The sequence below is a fragment of the Suncus etruscus genome, chromosome 3 (genome assembly GCF_024139225.1).
Source record: "Suncus etruscus isolate mSunEtr1 chromosome 3, mSunEtr1.pri.cur, whole genome shotgun sequence".
Classification (NCBI taxonomy): domain Eukaryota; kingdom Metazoa; phylum Chordata; class Mammalia; order Eulipotyphla; family Soricidae; genus Suncus; species Suncus etruscus.
The window spans coordinates 160,498,437-160,510,754 of NC_064850.1; the positions used below are offsets into that span (position 1 = coordinate 160,498,437).

General features: G+C 39.1%; 1 long non-coding RNA gene across 1 annotated transcript; it reads left to right on the forward strand.

Moving 5' to 3' along the window:
* The first annotated feature begins 322 nt into the window (after positions 1 to 322).
* LOC126003876 (uncharacterized) lies at positions 323 to 8,893 on the forward strand. Its single transcript, XR_007493834.1, has 3 exons — positions 323 to 396; positions 8,739 to 8,786; positions 8,865 to 8,893. It is a non-coding gene; the product is annotated as an uncharacterized LOC126003876 (long non-coding RNA).
* The last annotated feature ends 3,425 nt before the right edge of the window (positions 8,894 to 12,318 follow it).

A 12,318-nucleotide genomic window follows, 5' to 3' on the forward strand; every position in this document is an offset into this window, starting at 1 on the left:
GGGGTTGTGCAAATCATACTTCTAAGAGAAATGCACTTTCCTGATGGTTCCAGGAACTTAGAACTATTTTTAAGTTCCAGAATTTTCAACATTGGGTTTCCTGCTCAAGATACTCATGGGAGAGCTACAGAGAAGGCATAAAGGGCTTCTAGCTTTGCATGCTAGAATCCAATCCTTGATACTGCATCAAGTCCGACCACCTGAGCACAGAGTGAAGAATATAGCACCTTGAACACCTTTGACTAACTCTCCCCCAATTTTTACCCCAAGAAAAATACACGGGGAAAATGAGACTAGAAGAGGACCTGCAACCAAGCAGAGTAGAGGAATTCCTGGTGTCAAGCTCCAGATGACATGATACACTTCAAAGGCTTCCCAAGGGCAGAAGGTAATGATGTGGAGTTGGAGGTAAGTAGGACTTGACCAGTTGAGCTTTGCTTTAGAGAGTGTTAGTGACAACCCCAGAAAGAACTACTATACAAGATATTTATTAGTTTATTCAAAAAATATATATTTTGGAACTGGATTTTTAGCCAGACATTATGGACTATTTATGAGATTTCTGGTCAAGCTGGGTCCTAGATGACAATGAAGGTTCAGTACAGATTTCGAATGACCAGGAAGTTTCTCTGCTTCCAGTTTCTTGGCTCACTGAGGGCATCTGATCCAACAGAGAGGCCACAGTCAGAGGCCTCACATACTTATCTCCACACACAAACATAGGTGGACAAAAACCTGTATCTTTCTGTAACTGTACTTAATTTTGGAGTCTCCACTTCCATAGATAGAAGAAATTTATATGTCAACAATTTAGGAATCTCTTGTTTTACTCTTAAGCTTCTGCCTGGTTTTACTCAGTCACATGCAGGACCTCAGTTTTCTCAGTGTTCTCAATCCTCACATCATCCTCTGAAACATTGACCTTTTCCTCAGGTCCTTATTATCTGCACAACTTATCATAGGGACTTTTTTAGTATTCTCATGGGCCTGTAGGTTTGGGGCTTTCTCTGACAGCACTTTGCCTCTTGGTCTCACAGGAATTTGTCTTTTGTGTTAAGACATGTTTTCTTCTCTACAGTATTGTTTCCTTAGAGTTCTACCCTCTTTGACTTTGCAATTCTATAAGCTTCCTGAAGGTGGGGGATTCCAGGAACATATGAAGAACCGACTATCTCTAACTTTTAACTTGACCTTGAATTTTCATCTTTGCAGAATGGGAATGACTAGCTGGTACTCATAAAGTTTTGGGATGATATTAACAATGGACTAGGGACCCAGGAGGTAGTTCCAAGGACTAGTGGACATATGTTACATGTGAGAGGCCTAGAATTGACACAGGCATTGTATGGTCCTCTATGCAACATGGTGAGTGATCTCTGAGTTACGATAAACAGTGCTGGCTGTGGTACCAACACTACTCCTCCCTATTGAGTGTTTCCACAAGTCTATTAATATCATTTCTCCTAACATAGAGTGGGAACAAAGACCAATCTTGATGCTGAAGAAAATATGGAGGGGTAAAATGAGTATTTCAATATTATTCAATAATATTACTCGATATATATATCCAGTAAATTGAAAGTGAAATGGGAAACTGAGTCAATTGTCTATGAAGAAGAGTCACCTAAGATGAAAAGAGTGACAAAATTGAGAGCTGTGTTGGTTTATGAGAAAACCAGTATTCCTTCTTAGCCTTGTTGGTTTGGCTGTTTTTATTTAGAGGTCACACCTTGAGTAGTTAGGGGATTTACTGGCTGGATGGTCATTCCTGGAAATGCTGGTGACCAAGTGATGCTGAGGTCAAATGCAGGCTTTTAGTATGCTAAACATGTGCTCATCCTATTTAGCTTTCTTCCTATCCCCTTGTTAGCCCCTGCTATTTTTCCCCTTCCATAATGGCCACTCTAGTCCTACATAGGGTTCACAGAGCTATGGCCACTTATGCTGGGGATAAATCTCGAGCTCACAAATTCAAGATATACTATCCACTCCTTTGTGTTAATCCCTTTCTTAGCTTCAACATTTTTTGAAGTGGCTTAATGGTAATTTTTTTTTTTTTTTGTTTTTGGGCCACACCCGGTAACGCTCAGGGGTTACTCCTGGCTATGCGCTCAGAAGTCGCTCCTGGCTTGGGGGACCACATGGGACGCCGGGGGATCGAACCGCGGTCCGTCTCCTAGGCTAGCGCAGGTAAGGCAGGCACCTTACCTCCAGCGCCACCGCCCGGCCCCATAACTCATTTTTTTATTAAATGAATAATCAATAAAAATACATGGAGATGGATCGGAAGATAGCATGGAGGTAGGGCATTTGCCTTGCATGGAGAAGGACGGTGGTTCAAATCCTGGTATCACATATGGTCCCCCGAGCATGCCAGGAGCAATTTCTGAGAATAGAGCTAGGAGTAACCCCTGAGTGCTGCCGGGTGTGACACAAAAACCAAAAAGAAAAAAAAATATATGTAGAGGTAGCTGAGATATTAAAACAATATGATAGCCAACTTCAGAAATGTTCAATGTTTGAAAAATGGAGAATAGGGCCAGAGGATTAGCATGGAAGTAAGGCATTTGCCTTGCATGCAGAAGGATGGTGGTTTGAATCTTGGTATCCCATATGGTCCCCCAGCCTGGCAGGAGCAATTTTTGAGCACAGAGCCAGGAGTAGCTCCTGAGGACTGCCGGATGTGACCCCAAAAACAAAAAAGAAAGAAAGAAAGAAAGAAAGAAAGAAAGAAAGAAAGAAAGAAAGAAAGAAAGAAAGAAAGAAAGAAAGAAAGAAAGAAAGAAAGAAAGAAAGGAGGGAGGGAGGGAGGGAGGGAGGGAGGGAGGGAGGGAGGGAGGGAGAAAGAAAGAAAGAAAGAAAGAAAGAAAGAAAGAAAGAAAGAAAGAAAGAAAGAAAGAAAGAAAGAAAGAAAGAAAGAAAGAAAGAAAGAAAGAAAGAAAGAAAGAAGAAAGAAAGAAAGAAAGAAAGAGGGGCCGGAGCGATAGCATGGAGGTAAGGCGTTTGCCTTTCATGCAGAAGGTCATCGGTTCAAATCCCGGCGTCCCATATGGTCCCCCGTGCCTGCCAGGAGCAATTTCTGAGCATGGAGCCAGGAGTAACCCCTGAGCACTGCCGGGTGTGACCCAAAAACCACAAAAAAAAAAAAAAAAAAAAGAAAGAAAGAAAGAAAGAAAGAAAGAAAGAAAGAAAGAAAGAAAGAAAGAAAGAAAGAAAGAAAGAAAGAAAGAAAGAAAGAAAGAAAGATGGAGATTAAAAAATGATATTATTGCCTTTTATTAAGGGAGCATACTCGAAAGAAAGAAAGAAAGAAAGAAAGAAAGAAAGAAAGAAAGAAAGAAAGAAAGAAAGAAAGAAAGAAAGAAAGAAAGAAAGAAAGAAAGAAAGAAAGGAAAGAAAGAAAGAAAGAAAGAAAGAAAGAAAGAAAGAAAGAAAGAAAGAAAGAAAGAAAGAAAGAAAGAAAGAAAGAAAGAAAGAAAGAAAGAAAGAAAGAAAGATGGAGATTAAAAAATGATATTATTGCCTTTTATTAAGGGAGCATACTCAGTAGTGATTGGAGACTGGGTGCTATTCCTAGTTCAAATTCAGTGGGGATTGAACTTAGGGTTTCTGAATACAGAGAATTCAAAGACACCCTCTGAGCTGTCTCCCTGGATAGTAGATACTGGACTTTAACTCTATGATAGGAGTTATTACTGTCAGAAAGCTGTTCTGTAAGAAAGATTATTGAGATAAAAGGCTATATACGTTATGATGTTTGCCATTTAACAAGCAAATGATAACCTGGACTTCATAATTTGCAACTCTCAACTGAATGTGACAGCATGGATTCACAGGTCCTGCCTTTCCTTCTGTTTGCCACTCTTGTGGCTTCTGGCTTGGTAAGGAAACAATGAAGGGAAAATCATAAGAAAACTAGGGGCACTTTTAACTTTATTTGGAGAGGCACAAACTCGTGGGCTTAATGTTTACTTACTCTGGGCTCTGTGATCAGGGATTCCTGGTGATGCACTGAGGATTATAGGTGGTGCCAGGGATAGAACTGCTGCCCACAGAACTGGACTGTCTCTACGATCCTGATATTGACTGTTAATTAAAGTGCAACCTGTTTGTCACACTTTAGATTTTCAGTATTTCAAAGTGTTATCCAAACAACCATTTCTTTTTTGGCAAGCAGAATGTAAGGAATGAGAAGTCCATGAGAAAGACTCAAAACTGTTGATATATAATTATATTTTCATTTGTTTCACTGTTGTGAAACACTTCCTTTACCTTCTTTTTCTTTCTTTCTTTCTTTCTTTCTTTCTTTCTTTCTTTCTTTCTTTCTTTCTTTCTTTCTTTCTTTCTTTCTTTCTTTCTTTCTTTCTTTCTTTCTTCTTTCTTTCTTTCTTTCTTTCTTTCTTTCTTTCTTTCTTTCTTTCTTTCTCTCTTTCTCTCTTTCTTTCTTTCTCTCTTTCTTTCTTTCTTTTCTCTCATTTTCTCCCTTCCTTCTTCCCTTCCATCCTCCTTCTCTTATTTTTTCTTTTTTTTTGATAGAAAGCAGGTTTATTGGAGTGGGGTGAGAGTAGTGAGAATAGAGATTCAGAAGACTAGTTCTAAGGTCCTCAGGAATTAGGTGCCTGCCATTCCAAATTTTCTTTTGTTAAATTGGAAAATGTGAAATATGCCATTTTCACTGCTGAGCAAAGAAGGTTGTTGTTACAGCATCTAGAGACTTTAGTGATAAATGCCATTTATTCAGTAAATATTTAAAAGTTTTGTATGCCTAGAATTTTGATTTTGTTTTATTAGTTTTAACTCATGTTTCTACAATATAAAGAGTGTATACATATATAATCAACCAAGGCTTTAAATAAGTTTTTAATATCTGGGAGTAAACCTATAGTTGGTTTTTATAATAACAGTAATAAACAATATCAAACCAATATTCTATGGACAGGAATTACAGTAATATTATTCATCTCATGAGATTGAGATATATCATACAGACTATTAAAATTTGAGTTAGTACTTAATAACTTCAACTGGTGCTTAACATTCATCATAAGTGTGTGCGTCTGTGTGGTTAAAGTGTGAGACAGCCAAAATACTTGTTAATATAAAAAACAGGTGAATCATGCTATTATTGGCCTAAGATTCAAAATAATCCTAATATTTAAGTATATGTCATTTTTAAATACAATTACTCCTGGGGCCGGAGAGATAGAATGGAGGTAGGGTGTTTGCCTTGCATGCAAAAGGACGGTGGTTCGAATTCTGGCATCCTAAATGTCAGTCGGTCTCTTGTGCCTGCCAAAAAAAAAAAACAAAAACCAAAAAACAAAAACCATACAGGATGCTAGGGATTGAATCTGGGTTGGCCATGTGTACAAGGCAAACATCCTCCCTGCTGTGCTGTCCTTATATTTGTGTGAAACTTTAATATAACTACAAACTGATTTCTCCTGGTTTCATATTATCCTCAGAATACTCACAAAAAGCATATATTGACAATATCTTATAGATGATCTTGCATGTCAGTAGTAGTTTAATTGAAATATGTATTTTTTCTTATTATATTATACTAAGACACACCTATGATTTACTTAATTTTTCCCCATTGCTCATATAGTCTAGATTTGGTCATTTGTGAAATTTGTTGTTGTTGTTGTTTGGTTTTTGGGTCACATCGGCAGCATCATGGGTTACTCCTGGCTTTGTGCTCAAAATCAATCCTAGCAGGCTCAGGGAACTATATATGATGCCAGGTTCATCCCAGGTCAGCCGCGTGCAAGGTAAATGCCCTATTACTGTGCCATTATTACAGCCCCCATTTGTGAAACTTCTATTTTCAGATGTTATTTGTTTATTTTGGTTTGGGGCCACAACCGGCACTGCTCAGGGGTTACTCATGGCTCTCAGGGGTCATTCCTGGTGGTGCTTAGAAAACCATACGGGGGGCCGGAGAGATAGCATGGAGGTAAGACGTATGCCTTGCATGCAGAAGGTTGGTTGTTTGAATCCTGGCATCCCATATGGTCCCCTGAACTTGCCAGAAGTGATTTCTGAGCATAGAGCCAGGAGGAACCCCTGAGCACTGCTGGGTGTGACCCGAAAACCAAAAAAAGAGAAAGAAAACCATCCAGGATGCTAGGGATTGAATCTGGGTTGGCCATGTGCACAAGGCAAACATCCTCCCTGCTGTGCTATCGTTCAGGCCCCTCAGGGTTTTTTTTCCTAATTACAATACAAAGCCAATTATTTTTCTCCCTTAAATTTGGTAGAATAAGAAGCTCTGATTGGGTGACGATGTAGCTCAGTGGTAGAATGTTTTCCTTGTGTGAGCATGAGGCTCTGGATTTGATTCCTGACACCACAGGAAAAAAAAAAACAATGAAATAAACCATTATTTGTGAGTTCTGGAACGCAATTCATTGAAAAGGATTTTTGTTAACTCTAGTAACATTTCAATATTGTGCACAAATGATTATATATTTACTTATTTATTGTTTGGGGCTATAGCCAGTGGTGCTCAAGGACTGCCCCAGTTTATGGTTGCGGATCACTCATGCCTATATTGGGAGTGCAGTGCCAGGGATTTACTGTACACAAAACACGTGTTCTTGTTTGGTTATCTGGTCCTAATAATTGGGCTTTAAAAATATCGCTCGAAGGGGCCACAGAGATAGTACAAAATGTAAGGTGCTGTGTTTCATCCTCCTAGCCCTAATTCCCAGTATCACATATGGTCAGTCTCATGAATACCATGAGGGGTCAGTACTGAGTACAGAGCCAGGTGTAGTCTTTGAGCACTGCTAAGTAGCTATAAATATCACCCCAATAAAATATTGTGCCATTAGTCCTTTAAAAATCATATTTAAAGCAAATACTTATTTAAGAACTAGAGTGTTCCTTTCTATTTTTGCTTTAACTTGGGCACTTATTTGTGTTTTTCCACCTTCAAATTTATACAGCAGTTTTATTTTTACATAAAATGAGAAAAGACTTTGGTCAAAAAGTTATTTAGAAACCCCAATATAGAAGTTATAAATAAAAAAAATATAAAAAAAGAAGTTATAAATAGAAGCAATCCATTCTATAAAAAAAAAACAACAGAAGACAAAAGCCTTAATATTAATTAGAATCAAGAAGACGGGAGCCGGAGAGATAGCATGAAGGTAAAGCATTTTGTCTTGAATGCAGAAGGATGGTAGTTCGAATCCCAGCATCCCATATGGTCACCAGAGCTTGCCAGGAGCGATTTCTGAACATAGAGCCAGGAGTAACCCCTGAGCGCTGGCGGGTGTGATCCAAAAACCAAAAAAATCAAGAAGACCATTTATGTCATGGACATAACACTAATATATATCCTTTATATTTGTTTCTCAGTCAACTGCAGAAAATTTTGGTGAGTTTATTTAGAAGTTTGCTGTAAGTCACTAAAGAAAGTTATGTAAATAGTAGAACAACAGAATAAAAAAATTTAAGAGTAATTTATGGCTAAGTATGATGCATAATTGCTTTGGTGTTTGATCAGCATTTAAACAATGATTTCTTTCAATTTATTGAGAGAAAAAAAATTTGGGGGCCACACCCAGCAGCTCTCAGGGGTTATTCCTGGCTCTGTGTTCAGAAATTGCTCCTGGCAGGCTCAGGGGACCGTATGGAATGCCGGGGATCGAACCGAGGTCCATCCTGGCTCGGCCATGTGCAAGGCAAACACCCTACTGCTGTGCTATTTTTCCAGCCCCTATTGAGGAAAATTTTTGTGTTCCTGTTCTGGGGTTTCACATATCCAGCAGAAAAGTAAATGGCAATATAAAAGTAAATACAAACATAATAATCGGTGCACAGATTTTTTTTTTTTTGTGGTTTTTGGGTCACACCCGGCAGTGCTCAGGGGTTACTCCTGGCTTCATGCTCAGAAATTGCTCCTGGCAGGCACAGGGGACCATATGGGACGCCGGGATTCAAACCGATGACCTTCTGCATGAAAGCAAATGCCTTACCTCTATGCTATCTCTCCGGCCCCGGTGCACAGATTTTTAATATAAAATCTTGCTATTACTATTTTTTCTATTTTATGTCAAATCAAGTGGACCTATTCAAGAGTAAACTTCGATTTGGGTCATAATTTCCAGCTTGTTGCAACTTAAAAGAATAATTTATATTTCAATTAGGATTTTGTTTGAGAGTTCCAAGATATGCAGATCACAAATAATATTGATATATGAGGAGATTGGGCTGGTTTAGTCCATTTAATAGTCATATGCATTAGTCTTTGAAACTAAACTTAATTTAAAAAGAATCAAGTTTTTAAAATAAATTATCTGAAGTCATTAGGCAACCAAGGAAAACGAGTAGAGTAAGAGTCTAAGGGCAAATTTTTTCTAGATCCAAACTTAGCTCATAAAAGATTCTCAATCAATCAATCAATCAATCAACATGTTGAATCAGAAAGCTTCATGATCACCATTTTTGTTTGTTTTTGGGTCACCATTGGAATGGCACAGAATGTTCTCCTGGCTCTGAGCTTGGGCAACACTCTTGAAGGCCTCAGGGTATCATATGGGTTACCAGGGATTGAACCTGGATCAGCCATGTGTGAGGTGAATATACCTCCCGCTGTACTATTCTTCCTACCTTGCTTTATGATCACATTGAATTGAGACTTGAAGAAGTTGATTTATTTCTAATTCTATAATTAGTTAAGATATTCTTTCCTAAGCATAATATTTCATATGTTTCTGTTTACTCAGAAGATGTTGATGGTGGAATTGACAAGGACATATTTGATATCAATGAAGGTTTGTGGATTTTTTTTTCACAATTAAAAAAGGTGTCTGAATTCAATTTGCTAATGAAATTTTTATATTCCTTCATAGATTTAGAACTGGATCTTTTTGAAGGAGACATTAGACTTGATGGGGTAAGTTGAAACAATAAGAATGTTCTGTTAATTACTGCAAACTAAAATACAGTGCCTGAAAATGTTGGGCAAGCATGAACTTTGCTACATCCAACTATCTTTGAAGGTAAAGATCATGATGACAGTTATTCAATGAATATATTATACTCTGAGTCATATAATGTCCTCATCATCATTATTCAGATTTCTACATGGTTAAATTCATTGTCACTCATATACATAAAGCTTATTGCTTATTGCCATAGTTCACTTTCATTATAGAGCAATAAAACATTTTCATTGTTATTTATTTTTTAAATGTGAACATTATGATTTATAAAGTTAAAGTTGTTCATAATACAGTTGTTTCAGACTTTCAATGTCCCAACACCAATCCTAAAAGTGGTACCTTCTCTCTTATCAATGTCTCCAGTTTGCCACCCAACCCTCAAGACTGCTACCTTAGCAGGCACAAAGCATTGTAGAAAATCCTGATTGAGGGGCTGGAGAGATAGCACAGGGTGTTTGCCTTGCAAGCAGCTGATCCAGGACCAAAGGTGGTTGGTTCGAATCCCAGTGTTCCATATGGTCCCCAATGCCTGCCAGGAGCTATTTCTGATCAGATAGCCAGGAGTAACCCCTGAGCACCGCTGGGTGTGGCTCAAAAACCGAAATAATAATAATAATAATAATAATAATATTCAAGTTACCCATAGCCTTGGACTAATTTATTTTATTAAATATATTTTTTAATTTAAGTAACATGATCATATTTGGGTTACAGTCATAACCAAAGCACCTCCCTTCACCAGTGCAACATTACCCCTTCCCCCCTTCCCATTCCCTGCCTGTATTCAAGACAGGCATTCTACTACAGTAATTTGTTTTTAAGTTCAGTAAGTTGTATTTTTTTTCCTTAAAGAATAAGAGTAAAAATAATATAGTAAAGGTGTGATAGTGGCAATCGCCAATGTTTGCATCGGTCCAGAAAAATGGAGAAAATGTAAAAAAAAAATCCTTGACCTGATTACAAAAAGGCCTCACCCCAGAAGTTTATTGGCATAAGACAGACTCTGGGTTCCAGGCATACCAGTCTATCCAACTCCAGTCATTCTCAAGGTCCCGGTGAAACTTTTTCACACTTTAGCTATAGTTGGTATCAGTCTTTTATATTTAAAGACTCTGGATTCTGTGCATTTCTTTTGTCGATGTCAGGCTGATGTGGAGCATCCTCTAGTTTCAGCATACCATTAAATGCAGAGCGATTTGCCCTGCATGCAGACTGTTGCAGAGTCGCCTGGGTGTTGGGAGTACTCTTTGGAGTCAGTCAACGCCAAAGCAGTGGTAGGTCTTCTCTGGTAGAGGCTTGGATCCTGGGAATGTTAAAGACAATTGTGGTTGTTTCCATAGTTCAGGTGTGTGTGGGTGATGCCCATTCTTCTGAGGCCTGAGCCAAATCATTATGCCAATGTTCAGGGTAAAAGGCCTAATTACATTACCAAATTTGTGTTCCCATCTCTATTAGATAAGAACTTGTTTTCATATATATTATTTTCCCATTTTAATGTGCCTATGCAAAAGAGAAGCAATGCCACAAGATATTGTTGGTGCATCTGGGGGCCAACGAATAAAGTCCAACATTTCCCGTAACTTGGTATAAACATGAAATCTATACAGAGTTACTCTTCTACCAGTATTGCTTATAAAACAGATCTCACAGGGGGAAAATCAAACAATCAAATAACTAATCTAGTGGGCAAAATTATCACTATATGAGAATATTTGAAAAGAGTTATAGATGTTAAGGGAATACATCTGAGATATACAAAAGAGATACATGTGACCCATTTATGTTTTAAAAAGAAAAAAAAAGAAAGAAAACAAGGGTATTTGAAGACAACAGGTGATGAGTTTGAGACATGTTTTGCAGCATTACGGAACCCTATATTGTCCTTGAACTAGGGGTTATGCTGAAGCTGATTCTGGTATCATGCAACAGTCCATAGTTTGATGGGGCATGAGGGGCCACCAAGCATGGGTCAACAGGTGTGTTGGTTGTAGCTGTTCGTGTAGGCATGAGCTGGGGACAGAGAGGGTGTCATTCAATGAGGAGCTGGATGGTGGTGTTGGGGCAGAAGGTCAGTCTTGGTGTCTACCCAATTAGGAACTGAGTATAAGGAGGGTTGAATAAGGAGAAGATAATGGTTCAGGGTTTGGGTATGAGGAGGTAGGAGAGACAAAGGGGTGAGGGGAGAGGCAATACATAAAAGACTAGACAATAAAGGTCAATTTGAGTGTTTTATCAGAATCTTGGACATCCTGATTCTATTCCTAGGAACAGTCTAAGATCAGGAACGTTTTTGGATAATGCTTAAAAAGTATATTTGTATATTTGAAAAATAGTATTACTAGCAAACAAAACAGGGGGTCCAATATACATAGGGGAGGGGTTTCCCTCCTCTGCCCACCCCCCAGGACCCGAGTTGCCAGGGCCGGCCATGAAGACCCACCTGGCGTGGGGGGGTCCCAGTCTCCTGGACCAAGTGTTCAGTCCAGGAGATCTGTGGCCCGCTGACCTTGGACTAATTTAAGTCCCACTTATCTCCCCTCTCATCTTCTCCCCTTCTCCATCCTTTCCTCCTCTCTCTTTTCCTTCTCATTTTCCTCACCTAATCGTAGGCTAATGATTCAAAACATACTCAAGAGACAGGGAACCTGCGCAGTAGAGATCTTTTCATGCTGGAGCTGAACAAGAATGGCAGTTTTATCTCTGACAGCACAGATGCCCCGGAGGAGTAGCCCCTGAGCATCTCCAGATGTGGCCCAAAAGTAAACCAAAGAAAACCATACTTGAAACATACTCAGCGTACAGTGGGTTGGACAGTTATCTTGCACTCAGCTGAGCCTTGTTCCATCTTAGTTGTCTGAGGACCACCAGGCATGGTCCCAGAGTGCAGAGCCAGGAATAAGCCTGAGCCCTACTAGTGTAGTCTTCAAAAGCAAACAAGCGAAATAAAAAAAAGCCTAACAAGCACAGGCCCATTTCAGAACCAGAGAAACTGTTGTTGCCTCTGTTTAAATTAACTTTCCTTCGGTCTTTTCAATTCTAGCCTTTTCTTATATTCTTGTTTCATTGCAATTACTATTCATTCAAAGAGATTTTTCAGCTTGTTAACCACTTTAACCACCTTCCCATCCTCCCTTTGCTCTTGTCTCCCTTCTTTTTTTTTTTTTTTTTTTTTGGTTTTTGGGCCACACCCATTTGACGCTCAGGGGTTACTCCTGGCTATCCGCTCAGAAATTGCCCCTGGCTTGGGGGGACCATATGGGACGCCGGGGGATCGAACCGCTGTCCGTCCTATGGTAGCACTTGCAAGGCAGACAACTTACCTCTAGCGCCACCTTCCCGGCCCCTTGTCTCCCTTCTTTTA